Source organism: Pempheris klunzingeri, chromosome 21 (assembly GCF_042242105.1).
Source record: "Pempheris klunzingeri isolate RE-2024b chromosome 21, fPemKlu1.hap1, whole genome shotgun sequence".
Classification (NCBI taxonomy): domain Eukaryota; kingdom Metazoa; phylum Chordata; class Actinopteri; order Acropomatiformes; family Pempheridae; genus Pempheris; species Pempheris klunzingeri.
Genome location: NC_092032.1, coordinates 14749956 through 14763346, shown reverse-complemented (window position 1 = coordinate 14763346; position 13391 = coordinate 14749956).

The following is a 13391-nucleotide window of genomic DNA, read 5'->3' as shown; positions in this document are numbered from 1 at the left end:
TCAACCCGACTGAAGGACATGCCCAGTATTGAGGCAGTATGTAGAAACATATAAACACCTTGTCCTCCAGACATCCTATTCAAGAAAACCTCTGTTCCAAGGTGCTCCACAGTGGATGAGTGGCTTTTTTCATCTGTTGTCCTGTGGATTACCATAGCTACACATTCTCCACATTAATGTTACAGTTGTTTAACATTACAAGGTTAACTACTCTCAAAGGTCCCGTGAAACACCACTAAAGAGGTAGATCATCGTGAAACAAGACGGAAAAGACTGGCGTCTCATTGCAATTGCATGACAGGGTAAGTTATGCATGATCACCTGTCTTTAAGTGTTGGTGGTGTTGCCTTTAGTTGTTGTTTTAAATCTACCATACACATTGAGCCATACATAATGCAAACCATGGGCATTTTGAGCGGTTGTCTTAGTGCTTTCAGTGTAGAAAATCACTTCCTGCCCCTCCATCTGCAGCTGGTGCCACAGCAATGCAGTGACAAGACATCGAAGATCATGAAATCCAGGGAAAGTGTTAAGTCACACTGAAACTACAGGTATGTGTTTCCCTCCTGTTTGTTCAAATTCTAACTCTGAGTATGAATTTTGTTACAATCAGGCACTAAGGGTTTTAAAGTAGCTTCTTTAATTGCCTGTTGTTTGAAACATCTGCTCTACACCACCACTGTAAGTCAAAATCTCTTTCTTTTATGGTAAAGAGCCAATATGGCTAATCAGTTTGGTCTAATAAAGTGCCTTGATGAAATCAATGTCATTGGCGTACGTTAAAAATCAATTAAATAGATGGAGAAGGACTGAATGTGGAATAAGATACAGGCATAGGTACTTTATATGAATTAAAATCTGAAATGTCAGGAGGCGTAAACAATGTAGAGACATTGTGGTTTATTATCTAAGTGACTCATTACTCCATACAGTTGCTGTGCTTTCATTTAATTTCATTTAATTCCACGACATATGTGTCTTTCAGCCATTTAAACTTTAAACAGAAAGAGGCGCATAACATAAATATATATGGTCGAAGGTAACTTCTAACAATTGAGAAAGAACTTCACTGATAATAGTCAAACATCATGATGAAATGTCTCCAATCAGTCTCCAATGCCAATCAGCTCACCAAGGATTTCTTCTTGTTGTCTGTGTTCCCAAGGAAACGAGAGGCAAAGGAAAGAATCGCTCACCACTCGTCCTTGAATGTCTCAGAAACAGATACTTTATGAAACATCCCACAAATGACTTAATTACAGCATATGGCACACACAGAGTTGCTCGCATGATGCACTTTGTTTCGTTTGGCTTTTCTTTGACGTTTTCCCTCCTTCTGCTATTTCGAACGCTTGCCTGCCCACCTGAACTCCATATCCATATCACACCATCATCGCCCCAAATGTCTGTCCTTTCTTCTCCCTTTGTTCTCCTTCCTCATCACTGGCTTTTTTTTTTCTCTTTTTGCTCAATAGTCATCATCTCTGAATACGTAATCACTCCCTAAAAGCCTACAATACACCGCAGAGTGATGTCACCACGGCCATCATCTCTCTTCCAGGCGCCAGTGGATGGAGAGTGTCCTGTCAAACTCAAGATGAAGCACCACGGTGAGGACCTAGTCATCCCTTCTTCCTCCAGCTCCCCCACCTACTCTGATGAACTGAGGTTGTACGGTTTGTATTTTGTTGTTTTAAATCATAGCTTTTTGACTTCACTGTCAATTTTGCCTCTCACACCAGGAGCAGGAGCCTCAAATTGTCAATGAGCACTGATTGCTGTTGGCTTTGTAGAGGAGATGGAGGGCTAAGAGCTTTTCCTTCACTACAGTTTCACCTAATGTATGATTTCTTTCAGCCTCAAACTGGAAACACTAAGAACATCATCATCCCTCTCAAAGGCTGATGGCCTGTAATTGACACAACCAAAGAAATCCATTATTACAATCAACACTTAGCAAACAACAGAAGCATGTGGTGAATAGATCACAAAGCAAAAAAACAGTGTAATAAAAATGCTGCTTTATAGAGTATATCCAGGATCTATTCCATTGTATTGTATTTCAAAAAGACAGGGTCTGCAAAATTCAAGAAACTAACAGGAGTAGCCAGATTTTGAGAGTATTCAACAGAAAATACCCAACCTTTCCTTCAGGGATCCTTTCAAAGCCACACTCCCACGACCTGTGAACAAAAGGAACAAGTGTTTACACAATTATAGGTGCTAATATTTTCCTATTTAACGGATTACAGTAATGACTTCTAATCAGGCCAGTCACCTCCGATTGAGAAGGTCATTTTTATTCCGACTTGGCTATCATTCTGACTGTTGGACAAATATTAACGTCCATCTAAACGCCGCCAGTGTTTCAAGATGGTTGAGGAAAAGAATGTGTCACAAAGTGTCACAAAGTCTGTTACACTGGCTTTGATCACATCAGACATCACGCTCATTGTGCTTAGCTATCACAAGACACTATCCCACAATGCCAATGGTAAACTACCAGACACATTCCTCATGTAACTCTGGATATGAGAGAGTTTGAGAAAATGTTGCTGTAAACAGTCAGAAGCTTTGTCAACAACTTCTCTCGCAGAGGGAAAAACAAAGCCTTTGGTTCAGAGACAGCCGTGCAGCAAACTGGCAGCCATCACAGCTAGATCTCCCACAGGAGGCTGCGGGGGGATGAGAGAGATAATTATTTCCAAAGAGGTGCTGCTTCTCCTCGTCTGTCTCAATCCCTCGGCCCTGTCCGCTGTGCTGTCTTTGCTAGACACACACGCAGCTCTGAAGCAACTACAATGAATGAGCAGCAACACTTAGTAGTTTCATCAGTGAGCATCATCAGAGAGAATGTGAAATCTGAAGTTGAGGGTGCAGACGTGGAAACAGTTCCCAAGGTGCAAATGTATTACCACCAGCTCTGATGTTTATGGTAGCAGCTCTAGTATGGTTTTACATTTCTAAAGAAGAGTTTTGTGGTAAAAGAAACACCACCACTGGAAATTTTTAACTAAGGAGTCTCTTATCTTTTCTCTTCTGCAAGGTAGACAGTACAGCAAAATAAGCTGCACTTAGAAAAAGTTAAAATCTCCATTTCTGCTATTTAGTTTATTGTGGACACACTTCCTGCTGCCTGACTCGGACTTCATTATGCATCAGCAGAAATCCTAATATTTGATATTAGTCCTTTTTTTTTTTTTTTTTTACGCAGTTCCTTAAACAGGCAGAACGGCGAGCTTTGATTTCCTCTCTGATACACATTCAAATGATAATTTCATCTCCTCAAAGGATTCATTTACCTCTAAATTTGAGATGAGAGGAATCAAAGCAAATGCTTTGCCGAATATCTTAAATGTATTCATGAGGATGTAGACTCTGGTAACATAATCAGTTTTAATGCAGCGCCATGTAATTTATGAAATGTTTCAAAGTCACCCAAGGGACAAGATATATCTGGCTGCCATTAAATATACATATGAGGAGGGGGGAGAAAGCGATGAGGGTGTTTTAGAGCTAAATCGAGACTTGCTGTAGAGCTAATCACTTTAGAAGAACGCAGAGAAGTTCAGAGATCTCGCACTTTCACCCTGAATAGGAGTCAGTGCTGAAGAGCTACATCATGTGGACTTATTGGATACAAACTGGGAACACTGGTCCCTGTACAGTGAGTGAATACTAAAGAAGAAAAGTAACACTTGGATCAAAGTTTCTTCATAAAGTTATAATGTCATAGTCAAGTGGTTTAAGGGGTTTTAAATGTAAATGTTCAGGCCCCCTTTTGTACTGCATGTTCTCATAAGTTGCTGCTAACATTGCAGCTACTGCTGGATCCGGCGCATGTGTCTCGGACTTTATTATTCCTTGTGATGACATTTCAGCTGGTGGCGTCCAGAGAACACAACCTTCATACTTCATCTGCCTCTGAAGAAAAACATCATCTTCAGTCACACTGCTGAAACAAGCGCCCCAAAACGACATGTGACTGGACCAAAGGAGGAAGTCAGGTGATGTTTCACTCTGGTTTGAGTTAAAATTATGACTTAGGGGAACTTTGTAATCATAATGACAATGATAAACACGTGGTTAAGGTTATAGGGAACAATCATAGTCATGCTTAAAAAAAACGTTGAGTGTAGGCTGGGTAACAAAGTGCAAACTTAAAATCTGATGTGAGCAAACTTTGTTGCTCTAGAGCTAAAACGTGTGATTTTTGCCAGGTGGCCAGAAACACTGTGATAATGTGCCAAATTGTGTTTCCAACTCGTTTGACCGCCCCTTAAGTGGCGAAATAAATCAATTAATACCGCTTTAAGGAGACCTGCACCTGCATTTCCTCTCATTTTCCAATTGAGGCTGAGCACGCATACTTAAACCCAAGTCACGTGTCTAAAGAACGTTTTACTACCTGACCAAAATCATCCATAGAGGACAGAACAGAGCAACAGTGTTCCTGTATAATAAGAAGTCCTGCTGCAAGCCACTGACAGCTAATACGCTAACAAACCAACAAGCTGAGAAGCAGTGAAACACACAAACACTGTGTGAGCAGCAGTCGTTTAACTTTCCGTCATTTTATTCCACTTGATGATGGATGCTGCATTCTTTTTTATTTACATCTTATACATCTTCAGTTTTAATTTGATTTCCGTTAATTAGTCATCTCTGTCTCTGTGTGGGTTTTGCTTCCTGCTGCTCCCCTCCAGCCACACATCCACAGAAATGCCTGTCAGGTGGAGCGGAGACTCCTAATTGCCTACTGTTCTGAATGTGAGCGTTGGTACATTTTGTCTTTTAACAGGCGACCTGCTGTCCAGGGTATTTTCCAGCCCTCTGTCCAGTGCATGACAATATATTGTCAACGACAATATGCTTATTTCTGTATCTCTGTGCTGAACCTGTCTTCCTTCTCATCTCATCCAAACCTCCTCCTCCTCCTCCTCCTTTATCTGTTAATTCTGACAGTCACTCTCCTCATATTGTCAGAAAGCTCAAAGCTAATATTTCAAAGCCCTTCCCCACTCTGCCTTCACGTGGAGTATGAACACAACTGAAACTATTCCTTGAGGCTGACTGCTTTTCCCCTGGGCTTTCTGGAAAATATTAGAGCCTCATTCACATCAAGCTCATTTTCAGATTCTTTTCAGCCTCTCCCTGAATCCTGTCAGCGTTCAGTGTCAGCGAGGCCTAATGGCAGATGGACAGATGGATGGCTCCATCCATATTCATTCACAGGATACCTCATGTCTCTCATGTAAAGATCTGTCTGTCAGCAAGCAGCGTGTGTCAGTGAGTCAATGAAAAGGTGTCAGGGAGGAAAAAAAAGGACAGTTTGAACATCTGAACATGGGCAGCCAGTCCAAAATAGTCACTGAAGGAGATGAATTGAGGGATATTAGCAGCTTAGGTGTCAAAATGGCTGACAGGTGGATGGCAGCAGGCAGGAAATCACTCTGTGCCAGATTTGCAAACATTTTGGCTTTGATAAACAGAAAGATTCATGACAGCTCTTTCCCTGTCTGTCCCAACTCTGCTTGCTGTCTTTGTCTGTGATGTGCATTTACAAACTTACAAAACTGTACAGTAGTAGATCAGCAGTAGGAAGTAGCGGTAGTAGAGAGGTAAATTTGTGAATGGGGCACATTTAAAAGGAAAAACCCTGCTATTCCTCAGTAAACTCATAAAATGCTTCCCTTTTACTCACTTTGCATAAGAGACGCCTCATTATTTTTGCTCAGGAAGATCTTCTTAAGTATTAGTTCTGTGTCAGCGACGGGTCATGTTGCATCACAGTAGATGCATTGCTGCAGGGTACGCCGCTGTGAGAGGAGTAAACAAAATCACAGAAGTTTTTTTTTAATTCTGTGGGAGGAAAATTAATCTATGGAAATGAATAAAATGCCAAAGGCTGCTGTGTAATACAGATTTCAGGCAAGAATCCCTTTGTGAAATAGCATCTGAGTGGGTAAAACTAGATGTTAAAACTGAATTCATGTTTGATCGTCAAGCCTGAGTCTGTCAGCATTAGTATAGTGATGCTGTTAAACGGTGAGATGGAGCTTTAACAGGTGAGTGAATACTTTGGAAAAGAGGTGGGTAGATTAAAGATGTACAGTATGTTTTTATACTTGTGTGGTTTACTACACTGATCCTGTTTGACCTTGGGTAGTTTTCTTGTTATTTATGCTAAATTCTAATATTATATTATATATGATATTTCAGATAACTGTTTAAGGACACATTTCCTGTGTCAACATGACAATGCCACCATTCACAAAGCCAGGTCCATAAAGAAATGGTTTTCCCAGTCAAATGTGGAAAAACTTAGTGGTCTTCCAGCTTGGATGTGGTTAAAGTCTTTGTGCAGGCCAACACACTGCACACTGTCTGCTGTAGGAAGCACAGTAGAGAGTAAACTGCAGTGTAACACAGTAATACTGAACACTGACAAGAAGCATATACAGGTAGCTCCGCTCCAGGTCTCAACCGTAGGAGGGACAAAAAAGTCAAAAAGAAATGGTACTCACAAATCAAGAAGGAAATGGATCTCAAAGTTCACTTTCACCGTCAGTGAAGCTGCAGCTGCCACCGCCATCTGAAACTAAAGCAGCGCTTTGTCCAAAACTGTGGCCTTTGGCAGATACATCTTCTTTGGGTAATATTTTGATCATTTAGTTTCATTAATTTGACAATATATACAATACAATATATCATTTTTGTCTTTGATTTAATTTCCTTTCTTGATATTAATTCTCAATAGAGGCTAATTTGAGTAACAAATCTTACTGTCTTACTGAGCAAATCCCTGCAGAAAATGCCAAACTCTTGTGGAAAACGGCGGAGGCTGCTGTGCTGTTGGGATGAGTTCTTCCTCATATATTTGGGTGTAATGTTCCACATATTTTTGGCCATGTAGTAAAGGAACAAGTTACAGGGAAAACAAATGTCATTCCTGCATTTATTTTTAGAGAGACTATACGAACACAGGGACTGTGTGGACACAGAATTTCTTAACGAGTATTAAGAGGGTGGGCAATCAAGCATCTGCTCTTATACTTAGTAGGATTCGTCATTGTGTTCAATAAAAGGTTGCAGCAAAACTACTGCTTGATATGGCCAGACAGAATGTGTTTTTTATTTGTCCATGTCCCGTAGTGACACAGACCTCCCCTCATTCTTTTCACACCTTTCCTCACCTCATTAGGTTTATTGTATTTACCAAACATCAGCTGTGCCATTACATAGGAACTATGGTCACCCTGACTCATCCTCCTTTCCTTTAGCACAATCCGTTTTGCTAAATTGGCCACAGAAACTGTAGCAGTGGTCCTCTACTCAGTAACGGGCCAGACTGTGCAGCCGCAGCTCCTTGCCTGCTTGGCTTGTGAATGCTTTCTGTCAGGTTCAGGGGGAGAACACCTATCCCCCTATCTCTACGGGGCAAAGGTCAGCGGTGGTCCAAACAAAAATCAGGACGACACTGGAAACAATATGACTGCAGATCTTTCTCCTCTAAAAGACACTTTTAAGAGCTATGTGCCTTTGTTTGGGTTTGTAATTGTACAAACAGCGAGCCAATGGATGATACAGAGCAATTTGTCGAGGAGCAGTTAACAATTAATGCACAATTTCAGTTGATGATTTAACTGAACTGAATTTGTAATGACTGTACAAACTCATGTTGTGCAGGGCAACTTTAAATTCTGGTGAAGACCCCAAAGTTTTCTAAAAATACCAAACATGTCAGCCTGACTTTCGGATAAAAGTGTTGAACATGATGCAGAAGACATCTAGAATATTTAAATTTTATGCTGCTGTGCAGACATAAAAACATGTACTTTGATTTGAATACTTCAAAGCAAGATCAGCACTTTTTACACACAAAAGCATTTCTGTTTGCTTTATTTAAGATATTTGAATAGATTAAAATCATATCAAAGTGTGTTTGTATTCTTCCCCCTCAAAAAGGCTTTAAATACAATGAAGTCCAGTTCAACACCACTGCAAACTGAACATTATTATCTTTGTAACAGCAGAATTTATGACTGAGTTGTTGTTTTGGATTGCATTACATCTTACAGGTGTATCTAATAAAGTGGACAGCGAATTTTACTCCTGCTGTGCTGTTACCGTTTAAGAAGCCACAACCTGGCAACAGCCAAAGTATGACCAGAGTCTGGCATGAGGGAGCAGACTGTACTTTGATCCTTTGCTTTGACAACTTTAATCCAGCTATCCAATACCATCTGTTAGGCTGGCACCTGTGTGCCATGTGGGGTAAGGTATGTGTGAACCGATTTGTTTTTAGGCCACACATGGCGGGGCAAAATAAAATGCAATAAGTTGCATTCAAAGGAAAATATGGTTCAAATCGTCTACCACACAGAGGAAGCTTTTCTTCATGAAGTAGTTCTCTGCTGTTCCAGCGCTGAACGATACCTCAGATGTCTCAGAAATCATGATGTACATGAAAGATGTGATTTAAACATCTGCTGAGGCTTCTGCTACACCGCAGAGACTAAAAATAGGCACAAATTAATACATGAAAGAAACATAAATGTAAAATTTCCATCATGTTTTGTACATTGTTTTCCTCTGTTTGAGTTTTGCCTGGGATTCTTTTAAACATGTCATCTTGTTGCACCCTATTTTACTGCTTCTTATTATTATTATTATTGTTATTATTATTATTATTATTATAGCAGTAAATCTGTGAGAAGTAGCTAAAAGGGTCATTTTATGTGTAGTACCTGGCCAGATGGATCAATAGACTCCCCTAAAAGTAAACCAACAAAACAAATGGCGCCCAATTGGAGGATTGGAGAAAATGGTAGAAACACATTTTCTTTGGTGATTTTCTGGAAATTGGATTGAATTGGAATTGGAATATTTGCATCACATCTTGATAGAAACCTTGCTAGTGAATCATAATAGAGCGCTGACCTGGGTATGGGCGCTATCTCTTGGCTCTGCTTGTATCTTGACATGCAACAATCAGGTGCCCATGCATGCAGCTAAGGGCGGATGAGAAAACACCTGGATTTTTTCTTCTCAGAAACAGGATAATTTGTTTCAGCTGTTTGTGCCATTAAGTATTAACGGGATATCAGAGCGACAGCCATGCCTGCCACTGGGAGTATGTGAAAGAGAGTAAATTCGTGAGTGTAGGACGTGGGTTTGTGTTGATGAGGCTGCAGCGCTGGCAGATTGCTGCCGGTAAGAGCCAGCTACCCAGTTATTCAGAGGGGTTTCCATCAATCACAGTCCCAGTGGTGTGTCTACGCCTCCCTAAACTCCCACCTCTGCAGTACAGCAACAACAACCTCTATTTTTTCTTACCTTGACCTTTAAAGAGTACATGGACACAAGGAGGCAGGGGCGAGATAAATGACATATGAGCTTCACTAGAGCGTAATTTGTAGATGAAATATGATTTTCACAAATGCTACAAATATAAAAATATACAAATGCATATGTTTTATAAACTTTAATCACATGGAGAGCTATCGCTGTCAACCTTTGTCTCAAAAGCAGAGGGAATACATTTTAGAGTAATAAAAATACAGTGGGGCAAAAAATTATTTAGTCAGCCACCAATTGTGCAAGTTCTCCCACTTAAAAAGATGAGAGAGGCCTGTAATTTTCAAGAGACAAAAATGAGAAAAAAAAAAAATCCAGAAAATCACATTGTAGGATTTTAAAAGAATTTATTTGCAAATTATGGTGGAAAATAAGTATTTGGTCAATAACAAAAGTTCATCTCAATACTTTGTTATATGCCCTTTGTTGGCAATGACAGAGGTCAAACGTTTTCTGTAAGTCTTCACAAGGTTTTCACACACTGTTGCTGGTATTTTGGCCCATTCCTCCATGCAGATCTCCTCTAGAGCAGTGATGTTTTGGGGCTGTTGCTGGGCAACACAGACTTTCAACTCCCTCCAAAGATTTTCTATGGGGTTGAGATCTGGAGACTGGCTAGGCCACTCCAGGACCTTGAAATGCTTCTTACGAAGCCACTCTTTCATTGCCCGGGCGGTGTGTTTGGGATCATTGTCATGCTGAAAGACCCAGCCACGTTTCATCTTCAATGCCCTTACTGATGGAAGGAGGTTTTCACTCAAAATCTCACGATACACGGCCCCATTCATTCTTTCCTTTACACGGATCAGTCGTCCTGGTCCCTTTGCAGAAAAACAGCCCCAAAGCATGATGTTTCCACCCCCATGCTTCACAGTAGGTATGGTGTTCTTTGGATGTAACTCAGCATTCTTTCTCCTCCAAACACGACAAGTTGAGTTTTTACCAAAAAGTTCTATTTTGGTTTCATCTGACCATATGACATTCTCCCAATCCTCTTCTGGATCATCCAAATGCTCTCTAGCAAACTTCAGAGGGGCCTGGACATGTACTGGCTTAAGCAGGGGGACACGTCTGGCACTGCAGGATTTGAGTCCCTGGCGGCGTAGTGTGTTACTGATGGTAGCCTTTGTTACTTTGGTCCCAGCTCTCTGCAGGTCATTCACTAGGTCCCCCCGTGTGGTTCTGGGATTTTTGCTCACCATTCTTGTGATCATTTTGACCCCACGGGGTGAGATCTTGCGTGGAGCCCCAGATTGAGGGAGATTATCAGTGGTCTTGTATGTCTTCCATTTTCTAATAATTGCTCCCACAGTTGATTTCTTCACACCAAGCTGCTTGCCTATTGCAGATTCAGTCTTCCCAGCCTGGTGCAGGTCTACAATTTTGTTTCTGGTGTCCTTTGACAGCTCTTTGGTCTTGGCCATAGTGGAGTTTGGAGTGTGGCTGTTTGAGGTTGTGGACAGGTGTCTTTTATACTGATAACGAGTTCAAACAGGTGCCATTAATACAGGTAACGAGTGGAGGACAGAGGAGCCTCTTAAAGAAGAAGTTACAGGTCTGTGAGAGCCAGAAATCTTGCTTGTTTGTAGGTGACCAAATACTTATTTTACAGAGGAATTTAACAATTAATTCATTAAAAATCCTACAATGTGATTTCCTAGATTCTTTCCCCCCATTCTGTCTCTCATAGTTGAAGTGTACCTATGATGAAAATTACAGGCCTCTCTCATCTTTTTAAGTGGGAGAACTTGCACAATTGGTGGCTGACTAAATACTTTTTTGCCGCACTGTAGCTTCAATTCAATAAAGCCCTGTGTAAACAAAGCCAGCAGTAGGGCGATTGTTTAAACACGCTGCTCATAGGGCAGTATGGATCGGAGCTTTATGGAAAGAATCCGATGGATAACCTTTGTTGGGTATTGACTCAGACTCTTCAGGTTAGTATCCTGGTATTGAGCTGACTGCAGGAGAAGTGATAAAGTGGAGGTAATGTAGAGCTCTGTAAATTTTATTTGTTCAAAGGGGAATCCAAAGAAAATTGTACAAAAATCTATTGTATTAACAACATACAAACCACTGAGGGCTTTTCAAGAAGTAATTTCCTGTTTTTTTTGAGGCAAAGATCACTTGAACAAAGTATTACACCTGTGTGCTTTGTGCAGTTTTTAATTTTAAATTATGTTACAGAAGGTTTAGGTAGATTTTCTCACTATTTTACCTCCATTCAAATGTATACGATATGTATTTGTAGCCTTAAACAGAGGGAGGAGAGCACTTCTTTGTGGACTTAAGATAAAAATATAATGCAATGCATTGGCTTTAAAAGTTCAGATGTTCATGTTATCCTATCAAACCATTAACAAAACAGAATACCTGATATAATACTTGATATTATAGAATCCACTACGACGACACTAAAACCAACAGCACCAAAAATCTGCTTGTAGTTGAATCATCATTTGCTGCGAGGCTTTATCTGACTGCATCAACAGGTGTTATTGCATCAACGCCCTGCAACATCGTATATCAGAAGACACAGTTCATGAACTCATGTTAAAGTTGCATTATTTGGCAAAAATTAAAAAGTTTCTGACTTGTGAAATATCACTTTAAGCTGTGTTAAATTTACCACCGATAAGCATGTCTCCACTCAGGAGAGTTAGTCTATGGACACTGCTCACATCTTCAAAAAGACATGAAGGAACAAACTGTAACAACTGCCATTTATAATGCCAAGGGATGATGAATCATCCATGCTGAATTAAGTGTGAGCTACTGTAGTCTGTAAATTGAATACCAATGAAAAACTCATTCGCCACACTGTCAAGATGCTCTTTTATTCATTTTGTCAGTTTCAGGACTGAAGATTCTTTGAGACCCTTCAGGCCTGTCGGAGAGCAAAAGTGCAAGGACATGCAGTGAAATGTTAAAATAAAATAAGCCTTGTTCAAAATGATCACATCCACTGTGTGGTATTCCCCCACTATGTAGAGGAGGTCCTGGATGTTATCAAAGATTAGGGTAACATTAGCGGCTAAAGATAACGTTGGGCTAACGTTAGCGGCCCTGTCCTGTCATCTGTCCTGGTATCAGCCACTCACCAGTCCACTAGAGAACATCATGTCAGTATCATGTTGTGCTCCGCTTATGTATCAAAATGTTGTCATTCTGTGGTCAAGTTAGCAATAATGAATATGCAACATCCCAACCCTAACTTTTACACTCTCATAATAAAGTTTGCTCAGAAACACATCAGGTGATGGCTGCAATTTCCCCAACTAAATGGTCAACTTTGACTTATTTCTTTGATGTAACTTGATTTTGATGTAACTTAAAATCATGTCACGAAGGGAAACAAACCCTGGACTCCTGGGTGCCCTGTGTCTGTGCTACATTCGTCCTTTGCTGCCGTCATTATCAACCCCTGCTGGTATTGCACCTTCATGCAGGCGTATACTTGACTTGCTAAGGCAAAACGTGACACTGACATGCTATTCTGGACACGGATCGCAGGTCTACTATATGCTTTGGCATAATACTCTGCTGGTCCTGCTCTTTATTGGGGAAGTTCACATCCCAGCTAAAGTCTAAAGACACATCAGCTTGCCCCAATCCTCGGTAGGTAAAAGTGAAAAGAGACTGAAAATAACAAGTATGTAAGCTAATGTCACAGGTAATCATCTGCTCATAAATCAACCACAAACTTTTTAACATTTAAGGTTGTTTTTTTTAACAGATCCAGGTCTACTTGTGTTTTGATCAGTCCTTTCAAAAACCATTCTCCAAGAAAGTGGGAAGGTTCTTCCGAAGATTAATGAGTTTCACCTTTAACGCTGAGTAGTTGTGCTGGAAACTGACCCATCTATAATGAATTTCAGGCCAAATAAAGCTATCCTGCGGAGACAGACTGAAGGGTTCTTTTCTAAATGTTAATTCGTAACAGGGGTTTAATTGATCACGGCAGGTCAAACACTCACTAATTTGTGTCTGCTCTTATGTCTTTGTAATTTCAGCCTCTCGTGACTTTATGT